This window comes from Chiloscyllium plagiosum, unplaced genomic scaffold (genome assembly GCF_037043375.1).
Source record: "Chiloscyllium plagiosum isolate Xiang-an unplaced genomic scaffold, Cpla_swu_hap1 HiC_scaffold_20, whole genome shotgun sequence".
Classification (NCBI taxonomy): Eukaryota; Metazoa; Chordata; class Chondrichthyes; order Orectolobiformes; family Hemiscylliidae; genus Chiloscyllium; species Chiloscyllium plagiosum.
In genome coordinates, this window is record NW_028270158.1 from 70,405,655 (window position 1) to 70,426,706 (window position 21,052).

The 21,052-nt window shown below is 41.9% G+C and overlaps 1 protein-coding gene across 2 annotated transcripts in view; it reads right to left on the reverse strand.

The window, feature by feature from the left end:
• Window positions 1-19,887, reverse strand: part of LOC148146656 (putative G protein-coupled receptor 139) — a 216,243-nt gene extending 196,356 nt beyond the window's left edge. For both annotated transcript variants that reach the window (XR_015760653.1, XR_015760649.1), the window contains exon 1: window positions 19,638-19,887. The gene's annotated coding sequence lies outside the window, so the exon portion shown is untranslated. The remainder of the gene's footprint in view (window positions 1-19,637) is intronic.
• Window positions 19,888-21,052: the final 1,165 nt, after the last annotated feature.

Consider the following 21,052-nt stretch of genomic DNA (forward strand, 5'->3'; position numbering starts at 1 on the left):
TTCATGCCAGGAACCCGCCTCATGAACCAACCTAGCTACTTGCAACATCAGCATGCTGACGCTACGTTTCATGCACAGGAACACTCCAATCCCTTTGTACTGCTCCTTTTTTGGGGAGTCCTCTCCATTAAATAACAGCCTGAATTTTGGTTCTCAGTGTCATCCTCAAACTGGGATGTATATTGCACTCAGCTCCCGCCGTCAGGCTATCAGTGTAGATTTTAAATAACTGATGCCATCGGCCTGATATTTGTGGTAATCCAGTAGATACACCTTTATCATGAAGATCCATTAATCCTGAAAAGTCTCTGTCTTGTGTCAGAACGTTTATTTTGTGATACCTTGTGGAAAATCTCTGGAAAGCCTTATGTTGATCAGTTCCCTTTATCAAGGCTGTTTGTCATATTCTCAGGAGTTCCTGATGAAGGGCTCTTGCCCGAAACATTGACTTTCCTTCTCCTTGGATGCTGCCTGACCTATTGTGCTTTTCCAGCATGACTCTAATTCTCAGGGATCTCCAGAAAAAAAATGTATGATTTTACAGAATAAAAGTAGTTTCCCTTTCACAAAACCATGCCAACTCTGGGTTTAGCTTTTCTAACTGCCCTGCAATTCCTTCCTTACCATCAGGCTCTAGAAGATTCCCAGCAATAATGGTTAGGCAAAATGATTCCTTCTTTCTGTCTCATTCGTTTCTTGAAGACAGGCGCCACATTGGAGGGTCTCCAGTTTCGCTGGAACACTCCTGTAATCCAGAGTGTTATGGAATATTTCCCACAGTGCCGCTAGTCACTCTATGACCACTTCTTTCAAAATTAACTATGAATTACTGCTGACCCGCTATCCTTATTCTTATCTGTTAGTTTAAAACCTTGTTACTTTTGTTACAGACAGTTGAAGAAATTCCCTCCTATTACCATTTTGTTTATACCATTTAAATGCTTACAGTACTTTCCCCATGAGGAACGATTTAAAATACTGGTGTAAGTTATTTGCCTGTTCCCTGTGGCCAGTTCCCGAGTTACACCCTCCATATGGCCTCAATGTACTTTCCTTACTGTACTTCTGCCTCAGCTCACAAACTTTTTTTTTACACAGACGGAAAAGCTCGTGATGCTTGCTTTTATATTTCTTGCAAATCTATTACATCATATCTTTTCGTACATTTTCCTCGCTTTCAAGATTCATACAGTCATATCGTGCACAAACAGACCATTTGGCCCAACTTGTCCATGCTGACCAGGTTTTCTAAACTAAACTAATCCCATCTGCTTGCACTTGGCCCATATGCCTCTAAACGCTTCCCATTCATATGTTTGTCCAAATGTCTTTGAAATATTGTAGCTGTTATTGCATCTACGACTGCTCCTCTGGTAGCTCATTCCACACTAACATCACCCTCTGTGTAAATAAAGTTGCCCCTTTGTCCCTTTCAAGTTTTCCCTCTTTTACTTTAAAGCTATGCATCTACGTTTGAACTACCCGATCATGCAGAAAAGACCTTGACTATTCACCCTATCCATGCCTCCCATGACATTATAAACTTCGAGAATGTCACCCCTCAACCTCCTACACTCCATCTAATACCAATTTCAAGATAAAATGTTTAACAATAAGCACTTCAAATTTGAAAGAATTATAAAGATGACAGGTAAAGAAAATAGCCCAAACTTCATACTGTCAGTTTTGCTCTATGTTACAAAACTAGGGCAGATTGAAACTCTTACTAGTGCCAATAAGAGGTCAAGCACCTGAATTCCTTAGCGTGAAGGAGGTGATGATCTATAGAGTGAAAACCTATCTCTTGCTAGATCTATATAATACCACATGGTCAACATTCTCTCTCCTGTTCTCTCTGTGACCTTGTGTGGTTCTGTTTTCTTTATCTTACACTCAGTTAGAGAGAACCCCTTTCCCTCATTCACATCTTAATTTAAACCCATTTTGCATCATCTTCTCGTTCACAACTGCTAATAGCCTGTTTATCTTATGCCATGCCCTATTTTCCAAGTCATGCATCCTCCAACTCTGGCAAGGGATTAACAAGCCCAGTTTCCAACCTTTTTCAGTTCTGAACAAGTCACACGGACTTGTAAGGCTAATGCTGTTTCTCTGTCTCTGCAGATGCTGCCAGACCTGCTGGGTTTCTCCAGAAACGAATAGACACAGCACAAATTTTCAATTAAAGAAATTGCGAAGGATACTGGAACTAAAAACACAAAAATTGCTGGAGAAACTGAGAGCTTCTAAAAGGGTCCCTGGACCCAAAAGATTAACTCTACATTCACTACAAAAGACGCCCGCAGACCTGCTTTGTTTCTTCAGAAATGTTTGAACAAGTTACAATTTGTGAAAGCTTCTCAAACGCCCTGTCCAACACGGAGCGTCGTACCCTGGGAACTAAATGATAATGCAAAGTGCACACATTCATTGGCTCTGAAACTGCATCTGGCTGGCATCACTGACACCACAGAGCTCTTCATCATGGTCAGGGAGAAAACCAGAGAGAAACACATTCAATTCAACCGCAGAAGGTGACATTAAGATAAAGGAGAAGATTCAGATGAATATGTTAAAGGGTTTGAGTAATGTAACAATTTAGAAGCATGACACCAAGGAGAGACCCTCAGCAGAATGAGAGTAGGAAAATGGAAGTCTTTCCGCATCAGAAACCAGGTGATGTCACTGAGTTCACGGCTGATGGGTGAATGGGTCTCGATGTGAACTGGGGACAGTCAGTAAAATTGAATTGCAGGAATTGCAGCTCAAACTGGGCTATCACGTGATGCTGTTGAAAACAGCAGCAATAGAAGCAGGATTGTACTCAAACATAATCGATATCATTTTCCCCAGGATATTCCATCAGTCTACAATTACCACCAAGCCGAGTGATGGTTCAATGATGTGTGTGGGTGAACATGCCAATGTCAGGACCAGGAGCACCTAAAGCTGATGACAAACCATTAAAGCTACCGCACTTGAATGGTTTCATTCCAAACAACAGAACTAACATCTGATAGAGAGGACGAAATGATCCCAAGACCAACAGATCAGACATAAATGTCTGCCATATCCAGACATAAATGTCGGTGTACTACTAAACAATTTACTGGAGGAAAGGACTCAAGAAATATCCCCATTTTAAGTAATGGAACAGCCATGCACATTAATGAAAAAGACTACGGTGTAGTATCTGCACCATCCTCAGCCAGAGGTGTTGAATCGATGATACACGTCACCCTCGTCATGATGCCCACAGAATCACAGATGCCAGGCTTCAACAAATTCGATTCGCTGCACTTGACATGAAGAAACAGTTGGACACGTAGATACGACAAAGGCAATGGGCCCTGACACCATTCCCGCAATGGTACTGAAGACTTGTGCTGCACAACAAGCCGTGTCCCTGGGAAGCTTTTCCATTCCAGCTCCAACTCTGACCACTCCCTAGCATTGTGGAAAATTACTCAACTATGTCCCGTCCTATAATAGATTAATAATTACATTCTGACCATTTAACACTCCCTCAGTGCCTTCACGATAATCACATTGGTGGGAGTTCATTTTGACAGAGCTGTCAAGCAGTACAGAAATAACCCGCTCAGTGTGATTTCGGATAGGTTCCTTTGTGGACATGCTGCTGTTGTGGGAATGTCACTGGATTGCTAATCCAATACAGGATAATGCTCTTGGCAGCTGGTGGAAGTTAAAAAAAATAATAAAATATCACGATCTAGAATCTGGTGATGGTAACAGTGACCTTGCATCCAATGTTGATTGTAAACATCGATCTCCTTCCCCAACGTAATTTTAGGAAGTGAATCTCCCGTGCTTTCCTGGTCTGGCCTAAAAATAACTCCAGACACAGAGCCATGTGATAAAGTCTTCAATGGTCACTGAAACGACCAAGCAAGACACTCAATTGTATCACACTGCTCCAAATTCTTAATGGATAAAACCAGACAGAATACCCAGCACCAGCCTCGATATCAGAAAAGGGAACGGGAATCACAGTCCTGTTGATCCTGCAGAGTCCACCGTCCTAATACCTGAGAGCTTGTGACAACATTGACAGAGCATTCCCACAGACTGCACGGAAACATCGGGAAAGGAGTAGGCCATTCAACACATTGAGCCTTCCCCATTCTAGTTCATTGAGAAAATCTCCTCAATGCAGTTTTTTTGACAGTGTTCATACCTATTAATATGTTTAAACATTGTGAAATATAAAATAAGAACTGTTGTAGTCCTTTCAGTCCATCAATCTTGCTCCTCGATTCAATATACAAGCAGTTCTCTGATAACGCGGGTTTATTAAACGTGATTTGACTGCAATGCGATTCCTGAATTGTGCACCTTTTTTCTATAAAGTGAGCTCCCGTTCACTGTGACACGATTCCTTGTCAGGCAGCAGCTGAACAACAAAACCCAGCTTCAGGATCCTCTGTCTGCAAAATGCACCCTCTGAGTGTTCAGCTAAAACAGGAATTCAATCCACTCTGCAAAGCCTTGAACCTGAGCCTGAAACGGGGAATTGCACTCTCCAATTAGAAGGAACTTTATTTCAAACCGGGGGAGAATCTTCAGGAGAACTGGAATTCCATGTTGGCATCACGTGGTCAGTCAGCCCTGCGCACCTTTTGGTGAAGAGTTTGGTGAAAGGTGCAGGGATGTAGCCAGTGAATGTATTGTGAAAGTGTTGCATTTACAGCACTATTTCATTACCATATATGATTTAAAGGTTTAATTAGACTGTGCTAGTGTGTGTGTGTTAGACGAACTTTAATTTTGGTTTTTTACTGATATTTTGCGGTTTGCCCATCATTCTCTTTTCCCCATAGACCACATTATTAATATTGCATGATTTTCTGCAACACAGTGATGCACAGGAACACAGCTACCACGTTATTTGAGAGCAACCTGGAATGATATCTGATCCTCTATCTTCATATCATACCCTGCTCTCTCCCTAGCCCTTTAGTTTCCAGAAATCCATTTTTATATCCAGTGCCTTGGTTTCCACAGTCTGATCTTGGAGATAATTCCCCAGGTTCACCAGTCTCTGAGTGCAGACATTTATTCTCATCTCAATGCAGAGTGGTCTGTCTGTACCTAATACTGTGGCCTCTTGTTCTGATGTCCCAGCCAGGGGAATTGTCACCCCTGCTTCCAATCTGTCTTGTACTGACAGAGTATTATATATTTCACTGATATCTCCACTCATTTTCCTAAAGCCCATGGAATTCAGGCCCAGCCGCCCCAGATTCTGCTCCCACAACAGCGATCAGTCTGGTCATCTTCGCTGCTCTCCCTCAATGTCAGGTTTGTCCTTTATTAGGTAAAGAGACCAAAACTGTACATAATACTGCACAGTGTTCGAGATGAGGTCTCACCGATGCCCTGTACAGCTGCAGTAAAACACCCTTACTCGTGTATTCAAATCCTCCTGAAATGAAGGTGAATACACGATTTATCTTCCTTTCTGCTTTCTGCTCCTGCAATATTGCTTTCAGTGACTGGTGTACAGGGAGATCCAGATCCTTTTTCAATGTTACAGCTCCCCACTTGTTGGGTCTGTGTACACTGGTCAGCGTGCCAATGCCATTACCAGTATTCACTTCATGATTCAGATCTCATTGCCCAACGCTGACTTTGGAGGGCTGCACAGAAGAAACAAACATGCAGCTTAAGTTCCTTTATAGATCAACATTTTTCAACCAATCCCTTTTCAAATGATAGGCTCCAGTTCTGTTTTTCCCATCAAAGGTCACAATATCACATATCCCACGCCTCCCCTCCCCATTGCTCCTAATGTGCCACGTATTTGCCCAGACACTCCACTTGTCTCAATCACCTTGGAGCATTTTGACATCCTGCTCACCCACTCACAATCTGATATTGTTTAGTACCATCTGCAAACTTGAAAATATTGTATTTGATCCACTCAATCAAATATATGATGTGTATTGGGAATAGCTGGAGCCCAAACCCCGATCTTTGCTATATCCTCCAAGCCTTCCATTCAAAAAAATACATTGTTTTATTTCTACTCACTGCTTCCTGCCAACTCTCCCATTCTAAAACCATATTAGTCCCAGTCCCATAGGATTTGAATTTGCATAATAGGCTTTATCAAAAATGTGGGCAGCACGGTGGCACAGTGGTTAGCACTGCTGCCTCACAGCGCCTGAGACCTGGGTTCAATTCTCGCCTCAGGCGACTGACTGTGTGGAGTTTGCACATTCTCCCCGTGTCTGCGTGGGTTTCCTCCGGGTGCTCCGGTTTCCTCCCACAGTCCAATGATGTGCAGGTTAGGTGAACTGGCCATGCTAAATTGCCCGTAGTGTAAGGTAATGGGTAAATGTAGGAATATGGGTGGGTTGCGCCTCAGCGTGGACTTTTGGGCCGAAGGGCATGTTTCCACACTGTAATATAATCTAATCTTTCTGAAAATGCACATATTTCATTGATTGCTTCTCCATTATTATGCTAAAGGCACTTTCTAAAATATGATTCCCATTTGTTCAATCTCTGTTGACTTTGTCTGTGCTCATTACTTTCAGTTCCAATACTTCCTCTAAAACTATTAGTTGCTAATTTCATTCTATTCCCTTTTTCTAAACAGACTAATGTTCACTAGTTTTGATGGGAAGTTTTCTTTTTTGCTCGTTTTCTTATGTGAAGACATAACTGAAGTATTTGGTCCACAGTTCTGCCTTTTCCCTGTCCTCAATTCTCTGGTATCAGACTGTTAGAAAGCTGCACCTTTTTTCCCCGTAATTTTGCCATTGACATATTTTCTGAAGATATTACAAGTTCAATCTTAAAACCCTTGTTAATATACTCTTCAGAAACCCATCAATTCCTATCTTAAGCTATTCAATGATTGATCTTCCACAGCCATACAAACACAGAAGCACAGACTTTGTCCCATCAACAATACAGCACGGTCTACATTAGCCCCACTTTCCAACACAAAACCGTAGCCGTGAATCTTATGGCATTTCAAGTTCACAACCGTGTATTTTTTAATGGTTGTGAAGTTACCATGACAATTCTTCTCTCAGGAAGTACATTCCTGACCCCAGCACCCTCTGAGTGAAAAACAATCCTCAATTCCTCTCCACATCTCAAATCCTTCACTTTAAAATGTGCTCCATTGTTCTTGGCCTTTAGACTAAAAGGAACAGCTGCTATCTATCCATCTTGTCCATGTCCCTCGTAATCCTATCCTCTGAATCTCGGCCAACTCAGCCTCTCTCCTCCAAACTTAACAGCCCGAGCTTATCCAGTCTCTCTCCATAGCTACTATGCTCCATCCCAGCGAACATCCTGGTGAATCTCCTCTGAGCCCCCTCCACTACAATCACATTCTTCCTGTAATGTGGCTCCCAGAACTACAATCAGTATTCCATCTTGGCAAAAGCAAACTTCCGCATAGCTCTTATAACCTATGCCTTGATGAATAAAGGTTATGTCTACGGTCCCCTATGCTTTCTCAAATTGTGCATTAACCAGTTTCGTCACATTCAGGGATTTGTGGAGAAGCACCCTCTGAGCTTCCTCGTGTGCGGCCATTCATTGAGTTCTCCCCTGTACAGTTCCTTCTTCCAAAGTGCATCATTTCATATTCATTAGGGTTACATTCCATCTGCCATTGGTCCACCCATCTGACCATTCCATCTGTATCTTCCTGTAACCTAAGACCTTCCTCCTCACTGCCAACCACCCAGCCAATCTTTGCATCAAACACAAACTTAGTTGTCACACTACCGCCACCCCCGTCTATATTCACAGCTGGATCATTTATGAATACCACAAATAATCAGGTTAAAGATGACACAACACCAGGTTATAGTCCAACAGGTTTATTCGGAGGCACTAGCTTGGAAGAGTTGCTTCTTCATCAGGTGGTTGTGTGCTTTGAAATCTCGTGCCTCTGAATAAACCTGCTGGACTATCACCTGGTGTTATGTGATTTCTAAGTTTATCCACCCCAGTTCAACACCAACACCTCCGTATCACAAATAATAAGGGACACAATACTGATCCCTGTGATACACCATTGGACACCGGTCTCAGTCACACTAACAGCCTTCAACCACTACCCTCTGTCTCCTAACAATAAGGTGATTTGGATGCAACTTGGCAAGTCACGAATGAGTCTGACCTGTTCCTTTCTTATTCTTTTCCGCTTGACACACTTGCAGAATATCTGGGGATTCTCCCTAATCGTGCCCTACCAGCAGGCTTCTATGCCCCTGTTTTAGACAGTTCTCACCAAGTGAAGAATTTCCTCATTATTGCTGTCTTAAATGGTCTGTCCCTTAAACTGCAATTATTTGCCTTGAATGTGGAACTGACAGCCAGGGCAACGTCCTGTTTATTTCCAACTTGGCGTATGTTTTGTGAAACTTCCAAGTTTCATTGTGACCCTCCTCTCATTATTTCAAACTCTAAAGAACGCTGGCCGAGTTTCCTCATTATGCAATCTCGCCATCTGAGGGATTAATCTGGACAATGTCCATTGCACGTTTTTGTGGTTAGTATATTCTTTCTCAGATTGGGTCTCCAACACTTTACACAATTGATGTAGGTTTGCTCGCTACATTTCCAGACGTTTCGTTATCTTACTCGGTAACATCTCCAGTGGACCTCATGTGAAACAATGCTTAAAATTCCTGCTTTCCATTTATATGTTTGGATTTCTTTGTGTTGGTGATGCTATTTCCTGTGGCGAAGTCACTTCCTGTTCCTTTTCTCAGACAGTGGTTGATGGGGTCTAAAAACTAATAGCACATCGAGTTAGACATCTGTCAGAAATACAAATGGATTTTCTCCATTGTTGCTGTTAATTCCTAAATATCCAATATCACATGCTGTATAATAGATTCCAACAGTTTCCAACTTGCCGATGTCAAGTTAATTGTTCGGCAGTTCTCCAAACTATGTCTTCTTCCCTTTTTAGATGCTTGGATTCCTTCCATTAATCTATAGTGCTTGGACCACGTTTGCTAACTTCCATTTATTCACAATGGCTTCCAGTCTCTGCAGAATGCACAGGAAAATGAAAATCAATCATCGACAGTGCAATTAATATTTCTATTGCCGATTTATGTCTGACATTTTAATATGAAGTACATTAGGTTTGTCAGACTTCGCAATGCTCAATCAAGTTACATTCTCAAATACCACCTTGTTACTGATATAAGTTGACTTTATGTCTTCAGTTGCACAATCCCTACATGATCACTTGGAATTTCTGGGTGATTTTGTGGATCTTCCTCCATGAAGACAGATGCAAAATAACTAGTTATTTTCTTGGCATTTCCCTGTTTTTCACAATAAACTCTCCTCTCCCAATTACCAATTTCCATATTTGACCTTGCTTTTACTTTGTTTCCTTTGAAATACAGATTGTAGATTTATGCAGTGTTTTTGTTCCTGTTTGTTAGCATTCATGTTCTGTTTTTGATTTCCTTATCAATTTCATGGCACTTATTTCTAGATCGTGAATTTCTCAGAATTCTCAGGTTTCCACAATGATTGAAATTCTTCCGATGCCACGTCCTATGATTAATACGTTTTCTAATTTGTTATGTTAAACATCATTGTGTCACTTTCCCTTCCTTTGGTGTTTATACCTGAAATAAATAGACGTATTATTCAGACTTTGCATTATTTCTATAAATCTCCTGGTCTTGATCAGATATATTCAGGAACACTGCAGGAGGACAGAGAAGGAATTGTGAGAGTCCTGGCTGATATTGTTGCATCATCGCTGGCCAACAGGTGAGGTCCTGGAGGACTGGAGGGTTGCGAATGCTGTGCCCTTACTCAAGAAGGGCTAAAAAGAAAAAATTGGGAACTATGGACCACTAAACCTAAAATCTGTAGCAGGTAGTTTACTTGATAAGGTTCTGAGAGATAAGATATACGTGCATTAGGAAAGACAGGGTGTGATTCGGAGCAAGATTAGAGTGGTGCTAGAAAAGCACAGCAGAGCAAGCAGCATCCGAGGAACAGGAAAATCAATGTTTCGGGCAAAAGTCTATCATCAAAGTCAGCACGGCTTTGTGCATCGGACGCCATAGCTCACAAATTTGTTCGAATTCTTTGACGAAGTGACCAGCAACATTGAGGAGGTCAGGGTGGTATGCGAGATCTATATGGATTCAAGTAAGGCCTTCAATAAGCTTCTACATGGTGCGCTGCTCTGGAAGGTTAGATCGCATGAAATTGAGGAGGACCTGCCAAATTGGATACAAAATTGGCTTGATGGTAGGAAGCAAAGAGTAATAGTGGAAGGTTGCTTGTCAGACTGGAGGCCTGGGACTAATGGAATGCATCGGGGTGATGCTGGCACCACTATATATTACATATATCTATAATTTAGATGAGAATGTACGTGCATGATTTGTAAGTTTGAAGGTGACAATAAAATAGGTGGTTACATGGAGAATGACAAAGGTTATCAGAAATTTCAGGACTTACAGCAGTACCTTGATCAGCTAGGAAAGTGGGCCGAGAAATGGTAAATGGATTTTAATGCAGATCAGTGCAAGTTCTTGCATTTTAGAAACTCAAATCAATATCGGAATTTTATGGTGAATGGCTGGGTCTTAAGGAATGTAATGGAACAGAGGGACCTTGGAATTCAGGTACATGGTTCTCTGAAAGTTGATTCAGAGGTAGACAGGGTAATGAAGAAGACTTTTGGCACACTGGCATTCATCAGTCAGGGCACTAAGTAGCGAATTTGGGGAACAGGAGAATCGACTTTTTGGGCATAAGCCCTTCTGCGCTTTTCCAGCAACACATTTACAGCTCTGATCTCCAGTATCTGCAGACCTCACTTTCTCCTCAGCGAATTTGGGGAGCAATGCTGCAGAATACGGGGCACTGATGAGGCCATACTTATAGCGTTATGTTTAATTTTGTTAACTTTGCTATAGGAATGATGTTATTAAACTGGAATGAATGCAGAAGAAATTTACAAGGATGTTGCCAAAGACTCAAGGCTCTGAGTTATAGGGAGAGGTTGGAAAAGCTAGGACGTTTTACTTTTGCATGTATGAGACTGGGGAGAGGATCTTATTGAAGAGTATAAGATCATAACAGGCATGGATAGAGTGAATGCAGTCAGCCTTTACTTCCCGGGATTGGACAATCACGGACTAGAGGGCATCAGTTTAAGGTCAGAGGGGTAAGAACAAAAGGGAACCTGAGGAGCAACGTTTTTACACACAGGGTGATATGCATATGGAATGAGCTAACAGCAGAAGTAGTTAAGGTGGGTAGATTCACTACATTTAAAATGCATTTTGACAAATACAGGATAGGAAAGGATTAGTAGGATACGGGGCAATGGCTGGGAAATGGGGTTAGTGTGAATTGACATTTTGGTCGGAATGGATCAGTTTGAGCCGAAAGGCCTATAGGACTCTATGACGCTAACAACCATTGCTTATCTCCCACTGAATGTTATTTTGTATTTTCCCAATTCACTGAAACAAACTTGACCCTCTCGGCTCCATGCTTCCATCATGTTTGACCAAAATGTACAAACATTCTATATTGTATGCAGACGCCGTGTAAAATACAACATATTAATGTCACTACTCCTCCAAAGCTGCTTCAGAGCTAGGATATTGATTAGTCCTCCTGACGACACAACACCAAATCCGAAAAAAACTTGATCTCTAGTTTGGTTCAATGCATACACTTCAACCCACCTGATATACATTTAGGGAATTTATTTTTCACAGCATGAGCAGTCACTTAGTTAACGCAGTTGAGATGCATCTTGAGACCATTCAATAAGACTGCAGTATCCATGATATTTGCATGTCTAATTTTCAGAGCATATGGCGCACAGATTTCTGCAACAGTTTTAGTTTTGATATATAATACACCAATGTTTGCTTCTCCTTGTTATTTGTAAGCTCTCCTTAAACTGAATCTGAGGGACATGGTCTGTGGCGTTATTGGTGATAGACTTGGACAAGACATTCCGGAAGGGTCACCTTGACGCTGTGATACAGGACAAGCGTCAATTTCCTTCTCCGCTCTGTCAGGATAAGGGTCACCATATTCTATCCGCTCCTTCACACTCCCTGTATACCTGTTATAGCACTTACCCCCGAACAAGGCTCACACTCTATTTCCAAATAAGGCTCAGGCATTTCGAAACTCACTATTGAATTCAACAACTTTCTTCCTCACTTTCTCTGTCACCTACACAAAACCCCCCACACTAATAATACTAAATTTATTTACAACTGTCGACTGACTCATTCCGGACACCTCATCATTCCCCCCAGCCCCACATCCAGCAACATTAACAGCAGGGTCACCCATTTCCACTCTCCCTCCCTCTCTCCCTTTCTCCTGTTCCAGGAGAAACTGTCTGAAATGGGACAGAAAGGGCCAAGCCGGGTGGTATTGTGCCTGATATCTGTTCCCTCACACCCCCTTCGCCCGCCATGTGGGGAGGAACCTGGCATGAGCCGGACAGAAACAAGATGGCTCATGTGGAGCTTCTGAAACATCCACTTCCCATCAACTGAGTAAAGAGCAACATTCAGTTCTCACTTTAAACCCACTGTCAGTTCCAACGTCAGTCCATTCACTCTCAAACAAAAACAGATACCTCACTGCACAGAGATGCAGACACTGAAATGCACAGACGGATTAGTAAACACCCCAACATACTAACGTGCACAACACATATAAGGAGATAGGCATACACACACATTGCAACACACAAAGACATATACAGTTACACACAAATAGACACAAACACAGATAGAAACACAGAGGCTGATACATAGGTACATAGATGTAGACACACAAATACAGAGAAAACAAGCACATGGACACACACATACGGACACACACATATATATATATACATACACACAGAGACACAAGCACTAGTGTCATTAAGACATAAATCGGCATGTTTTTGGTTTATAAAGAGATCAAGGATTCTAGGGAGAAGGCATGAGAATGAGTTTGGGGTACATATAAGAAATTATTGAATGGCATATCAGACTCGATGGGCCGAATGGACTCATTCTGCTCCTTTTTTCATGCTCATGTGGTGTTATGCTGTCAAGTATTCATTTTCTGAGATTGCAGCAGAGGCTGGATTTGATACATATTTGACTGGAAAGAGTCAGTGGGAATGTGGGACAGGCTTGGAGGGCAGAATGGTTTATGGTTATTCATAATTATTATATCCTTAAGTATGAAAAGAGGTGATGATTTGATGTGAGGTTAGCACAGCTTTAATGTAACGGGTCCGACAATGAAATAAAGATGACCCTTTCCATTTAGTGCTGAGCGGTCTGTGGTATCCTCATCCTCAGGGAATAGGGAAGACTCTGTTATTGAGGATATTCTAGGCTGAGCTCGACTGATCTTTGCTGGACAGGAGAGTCAATGTTTATCGGGAACTGACAGGAGAAGGATGATCAGAGACAATTGGACCAAACCATGATCATTCTGAATGTGTTGTTATCTCAATCCACCCTCGATGCTGTTATAGAGATATACTGCTGCCCCTACCTCATGTGTTGTCCCCTCAATCCACCATCGAGGCTGTTATAGAGATATACTGCTGCCCCTACCCCACGTGTTGTTCCTTCGATCCACTCCTCAATGCTGTTTCACGGTAGGGGACCACCCCAATCCGTCAGACAGGATCGCTACAATGAGACAGGAGGAGACCATTCTGCCCCTCTAAGAAATTACACAGGAATATAGAATTAAGTAATTCAGATCGTTGATTACATTACACAGCCCAGGACGAGGCCATTCAACCCGCCTGAACGGCTACACAGACAGGAAAAATGTCGCTAGCAGGAAATAGATAGTAGAGAGAAATGTTTACTTTCAGGCTGCAAATCTCTAACTGATGGAGTGCCTTAGAGATCACAGTGGGGTCATTAATGACCAATAATCTGTATCAATGATTTGGAGGAAGGGGAGGGAATGGCTTGGAGCTCAATTAGCTCGTACACCAAGATGGTCATTCATTGTGTCGTCAAATTGAGATACTGAGTCTGCAATATGCCCGAAACGTCGATTTTGCCTGTCCTCGGATGCTGCCTGAATTGCTGTGCTCTTCCAGCACCACTGATCCAGAATATGATTATAGACAGGGAAGGTTAGTGCAGAAACCTTCAGTTGAAATAACATAAGGTAAATTGTCTATTTTGGCATGAAGGATAAAATAATGGTAATCAATTTAAATGGAGAGAGATTGCAGTACTCTGTGATACAGGCGGTTTCCATGTTCCTGGGACATGAATCATGTGAAGCCAGTCTGCAGATGCAGCAAGTGATTTGGAAGGTAAGTGGAATGATGCTGTTTTTGACAAACGCTTAAGGTTTAATTGCAGGAATGTTTTACTGCATCTGTACAGGGCATTGCTGAGACCACATCTGATGCACTGTGTGCAGTTTTGATCCCCTAACACTAAAATAAAAGGATATAATTATTTTGGAAATTTTCAAAGAGGTTTCCCTTTTCTCATTCCTGGGATGGCGGCCTTTGGTTATGGGGGATAATCAGTTCTGAGCTTAGCCTAGAAATAGGATTGAACCACCATGACTTTCAGAAAAGTGCATCAGCTGGATGCATATTATCTCTTGTCAGGGAGACTAAAGCTAGAGAATAAATTTGAATAAAAAGATGCATTGCTATTAACACACATAGTATGAAGACACCTACCAGTATTTACAAATTATACACACACGTGTAAGCACGTCATCAAATTATAAAATGGAGACATTTTCTGAGATTGAATGGAATTGTGTACAACAAGAGCAATGATGCCCCTGCATATAATACATAATCAGATTTTCCAGAGAATGATCCACGAGAGCACACATGGTCCAGTTTGGTATTCAGTTGACATCATTGTATGTTTCAATACAGAGAGGGAGAAAATTGTTCCCTGCCTGAGAAGCAACAGCCGATTGATCCCTTTCTCTTACTTTGTTCCACCAGATAGCAAAGTGTCAGTCTATAAAATACCTGCGTTATCTTTGCCACTTGTGATGGATTCCTGGTGAGAATTCATTGGAAACTCTCATATGCCCGAAACAAAGGGAACTCTGTCATTTTACCATTTGATATGAGTTCAACGTTCTGTGTCTTACATTTTTTTTCTAGAAAATGACCTACTCTGAGACCGATATCATTGGCCACATCATTAAACCGGTTACATTTAAGATTGGTGTAACCAGTGGAGGAGTGGGACGGAAAAGGAAACAGTGACCCTCCAACATTGGCTGGAACACAAATGAGAAATTTTCAAAGGGCTGTCCAAGTGGAAATTCCCTCCCCAGAAGTTTGTGGTGCCTGGATGTTTACATTTATTCAAAGTTGTATTTATTGACATTTGACAGAAAAATGAATGTAGAAAATGGAATACAGACAGAAAAGTGCTGGGGAGACCACAATAACATGACCCATAATCTTTGTGCATGGTGGAGCGGTGACAAAGTGTCTAATGGCACACTCCTGCTGCTCAGTCTTATGTTCCTATATTCCATCCAACCACTCACAGCTCCTGCAAGGAGCAGTTGGAGGCCACTTGCTCCAAATACCTGATCCACAGTAACACAGCATCTCATTCAGTCCCTCAAGACTGTCACACACACACGGTTGTGGGTTGGAAAATGCTAACTGGAAGTCCAGGCTGGGTTCAAAAGACGCCTCTGGTCTCTTTGCAGTGTCTCCTCTCTGCAACTTGTGCTTTATTTGTTGGTCATAATACAGGCCCAGATTCACGGTGAGTACAACCCTCATATCTCACCCAGAGATGACTCACAAAATACTTTGCTGTGTCTGATTGCAACATCCAATAACAGAACGTTCAGGAAAATTACAACCATTAACTTTGTAATTACAGAATATGAGGACGTAAGGAACCGGATCAGCTAAGTCGGACGATCAAGCTATTGTCTACCATCATGGCTGATCTATTATTGGCATTAACTCCTTTTTAATGCCCAATTCTTCACATCCCATAGCTGTCTGACAGGTCAAAAATCCATCTCCCTACTCCTTAAATACTTTCAGTGATGTAGCTCCCATAACTCGCTAGCCCAGATAATTCCTGACATTGATTACCCGCTATGAGAGGAAAACATTCCCTACACATACATCGTCAGCTAATTGATATGAACGAGAGGTGAACACAGGGGCTCAGCAAACAGTGAATGGCTTTGATATCAAGTGAGTATTTGACTGAGGATGGCATCAGGACCACCCACTTATTTGAGCTGAATGGAAATCAAGTGTAACCTCCCACTTGTCTGGGTCTTTCCAAGCACAAAGAAAGATGCTTGTGGTCGGTGGCCAACAGCCCTAACAGTTCCGGGATATCTCTGCAGGAGATCCTCAGCTTAGCCTCCTCAGCACAAACATCTTCAACTGCTATATCAATGCCTTTCCCCATCATAAGATCTTTAATAATTAGATTAGATTACTTACAGTGTGGAAACAGGCCCTTCGGCCCAACAAGTCCACACCGACCCGCCGAAGCGCAACCCACCCATACCCCTACATTTACCCCTTTAACCTAACACTACGGGCAATTTAGCATGGCCAATTCACCTGACCCGCACATTTTTTGGACTGTGGGAGGAAACCGGAGCACCCGGAGGAAACCCACGCAGACACGGGGAGAACGTGCAAACTCCACACAGTCAGTCGCCTGAGTCGGGAATTGAACCCGGGTCTCTGGCGCTGTGAGGCAGCAGTGCTAACCACTGTGCCACCGTGCCGCCCATTGCCACCGTGCCGCCCAAGTAGGGATGATGACTGAAGATCACATAATATTCAGAGATTTTGTGCCTCCTCAGCTCCAGAACCATCTTGTGTCCATGTGCAGCAAGGCCTGGGCAGCATTCAGTTTGTGCTGTTAAAGTGTCAGTAACATTCATGTAACAGCGCTGCCAGACACTGCACATTTCCACAGTTAATAAAGGTGCTCAATCAACATCCCAGGCTGGTTGCACACTGATATGTGGAAGCCATTGAGCCCGTGGAAACTACTGAACAAGAAGAGGGACATTCAATCCACCTGCCTATTCCACAGGAAGAGAAGGGGTCTGGTCAGTACATCGAGCTGTTAAACAGGAACAGGCAGTGCCCAATCAGACCCTTAAACCATGAGACCAGGAGGAGGCTATTCAGCCCCACGAGATAGTTATACAGAAACAGGAGGGCGTCATTGATACTCTAACATGACAAACCAATGAAACCGAGACTGCATTGATAGGGGGCTCCATGATGTTAATCACGGTTCCATTGTTTGTAGAATATGTGCTACCTTAACATGGTTTGCTGGCGGTGATAAGGGAAACAAAATATTTTGTGTAAAGTCTCAAGGAGGTATCTTCCATCTCCGAGAAGACACTCCCATGTGCTCTATGTAGGTCAGAAGCTGCTGGGAAGAGTTAACTCTTTTATAATGAACGTACTGTTGCTGCTGTCGGAATTATGGATAGCATGACGTTCATTGCAGGATCACGCACCAATTGAGCTGTATTAACGTTGGGAGAGTTTTCTTTTTCAAAAACCTGAACCTCTCTCTCTCTCTCTGAATCAAAATAGGGAGTGAGGGTGGTTGGGTGGAACGTTCTCAGGGGCTCTTAAACTATCGAGAATCATGTAACCCGAGTGAAAAAAAGCCATGGAATTTATCACCGTAATAGTGCCTGTTTAGAACATCATAAGTGATTATACATCCCCCTTAATGTTCAATGCAATCACCTTATTCTCTCACTGAGCTTCACTCACTGTTCATGTTGCCATCATCCCAGGGATTAGTCTGGTGAGACTTGAGAGAAAGTTTATCCACAGTACCCCAAATACTGCCTCAACACACTCAGGGATGATCACAATAATCCTTTTCTCTCACTAAGACATCGCCGTTTCCTGTGTTATGAAACGCCATTATTGCTCTATGCACTACGACTGACATGGAATTTATAAGTCCCTTACATCTGTACGTCAGCATCAATAAAGCCAGCACCAGAGTTGCCTATGGAGATGTACATCACACTCGGGCAGAATTTCAATGAGATCGAATACACCGAAAAGATGCAATGATCACCTACCTGAATAGAAATGAGCTGTACAAATACGGGAAACAGGTAGAGGAAGGGAGCTATCTTTACTTTTGTTCTTCTCTCACAGGATGTATGCAGCCCTGGTCAGGGCAGCATGTTACGCCAATCTTAAACTGAGTGGCTTGTTCAGTTGTTCCGCAGGACAGTAAAGAGTAAAATACATTGCTGGGGGTTTGTGGTGTTATAATTCAGGATAAATTCTTCTGCTTAATTATAACCAGCATCACAGAAAAGATTTATCCAATGCAGCAATATGTGATAATTCTACAATCTAAGAACTATTTAAAGTAAACATTAACAACTTTATTTCTTGAAGTATTACAGAGAATAATAATCGAACGAATATTTACGACTTCTTCCTCTAACCTAACTTTGACCTTTCCCCCTCCACAATACGAGTCCGATAAGACTCCTAATTATGATTTACAAAATAAAACTTCTTATCTCAAAACCAGGAAGCTTTTGGTTCTTCTCCATAGTCCTGTCTTCTTTTCTTCAGGGGGATTATGCTTCACTAGTTACTAATCAATGAATATACTTTTAAAGGAGCTATATTTCAGGCAGTCTTTGTATGCTGGCAGCTTGGCAGCTCTGCTCTCAACTGTTCAATTTCCATGGTCTTGTACCTCCAAACTATTGGATTGTGTCATTGGCTTTTAAGATTATCAATATATTACATTCAAACTTGATTGGAGGTGGGTCATTTGGGGTATAATTTAAACTGTTTGGCTGAATTTGTTTTTGTCTCAAGACAATGAGCTAATCGAGTTGTTCAACCAAATGTTAAATTATATCTATTTTTCAGAAGACTTGGTGCTGTCAGGTAGTTAAAAGGTGCAGTACATGTTCATCACTGAAGTCACACGGAAACCTGACTAGGGAAGGTTGACACATTGACTTACCTAAAGGACTTCAGGCAAGCAGATGGGCATTTATAACAAATGATAATGGTTGCTTTTAAATTCCACCACTTTCCTTCATGAGATATCAACAGACTATTATTCTGTGGCTCTAGATTATGAGTCAAATACTTTACTACCATAAACTGTCTTCCTGTACGTGCAGGGAATACGTCAATCATCCTCAAGAGCAATTATTTAGTGACGGACATGTGATTAGAAGGCACTTGAAACTGTTGCATCCAGATTGAACAAAGGCAAAAATCATGGTTCATTCAGAAGTTACACTGAGACTGCAGACGAGACTGAGATATCATGATGGTGGTTTTGGATATGATTGGTGAGTGGGGAGGACATGGAGATGTAAATCTGTGAAGGACAAAATGGATTATGGAGTTTGAGAACATTCTGTGTACTTCTCGCATATCAGTGAGTAATTTATAAATAGTAGTTTGATAGTTATAATTTATAAGGAAAGGATTTTTTGTTTGGAACTGAAGACATTGACTTGCACTTTCCAAAATTTAGATATCATGAGCAGAAATTGAGTTCAACCCAGTTTAGTAGACAAATATAATGACTTACCAGGAACACCAACTATCGCAAGGATGGAGTGGTAGCCACCTTGAATAATCCAAAGGATATCCTGGATCCGTTATGCTAATGATATCCAAGGCCGAGAAAGCCAGTAAAGACCAGAGGATAAACTCCTGTCCATTGTTGGAACATTCCAGTGTAGTGTTCTCAGATTCTGTTCCATTGTTGGAATATTCCAGTCTAATGTTCTCAGATTCTGATCCACTGTTGGAACATTCCAGTCTAATGTTCTCAGATTCTGATCTCTCCTCCCGCGCTCTCTCTCGAGCTGCTGATCCCTGTTAGTGCTGTCAGTGATGCTCCTACTCACACTATGTGATAGCACATTGAACAGAGCCCATTTATATTTCAACCTTGGAAACTCTCCACTGCCATAATTAGGATTCACTGAGATTGATGTTAATCACAGTCACTGAACAAATAGCGCCAGTTAACCCCTTTGAATTCAATAATGATTTTATTAAAATTTAAAAGAATTTTTAAAGTTTACACATTTGGCATGCGATATGTGTGGTGGGTGAACAGGAAGAAATATTTGAGATGGTAGATTGATTGAATGTAATCATTCAATCTGCCTTAGATATGGCAGTAATGTCAAAGGATTGTCAGAACTTAAACAACTTTCTCGGCTGAGAAATCGAAACATATAGTCTGCAACTACTGATCAGTGATTATAATGTCAGTAAAATATGTAGAGAACTTTCCTAGTCCATAATCTGACAGAAAATTGCTTATGACAACATGAGTGATAACAGACAAATGGAATGGATATGATAACAGAGAATATGATGTGACATACAATTCAGATGGTTATTCAAGGATCAGAGAGGGCAGGTAAGGGTCATGCTGTTAATGTTATCAATGTCAATCAACTGTATTGAAGTAAATTTCACTGGATTTTAATTGCAGTCTGATTATGATATCGGGCCATGGCTGCTGAGACTGGAGGGAGGGAACATGATATTTCCCAACCATCAGTATGGGAATTTTTTTCTTCATAAATCATATGAAGATCTAATTCAAGGATACATCTCCAATGAGGAATGAGCAGAGCCAATATTAACCATACAACCAGAAGACATAGGAACAGAAATTTCACCATGAGGCCCATTGAGCCTGCTCCGCCATTCCATGATGGCTGTTATGCTTCTCAACCCCATTCTCACACTTTCTACCTGTAACCCTTGATCCCCTTTACAGTCAAGAGCCCATCCGTCTCACTCCATTTCCTCCGCTACATCAATGACTGTATCGGCGCTGCCTCGTGCTCGCACGAGGAGGTTGAACAGTTCATCCACTTTACCAACACCTTCCACCCCGACCTCAAATTCACCTGGACCGTCTCAGACTCCTCCCTCCCCGTCCTAGACCTTTTCATTTCTATCTCGGGTGACCGAATCGGA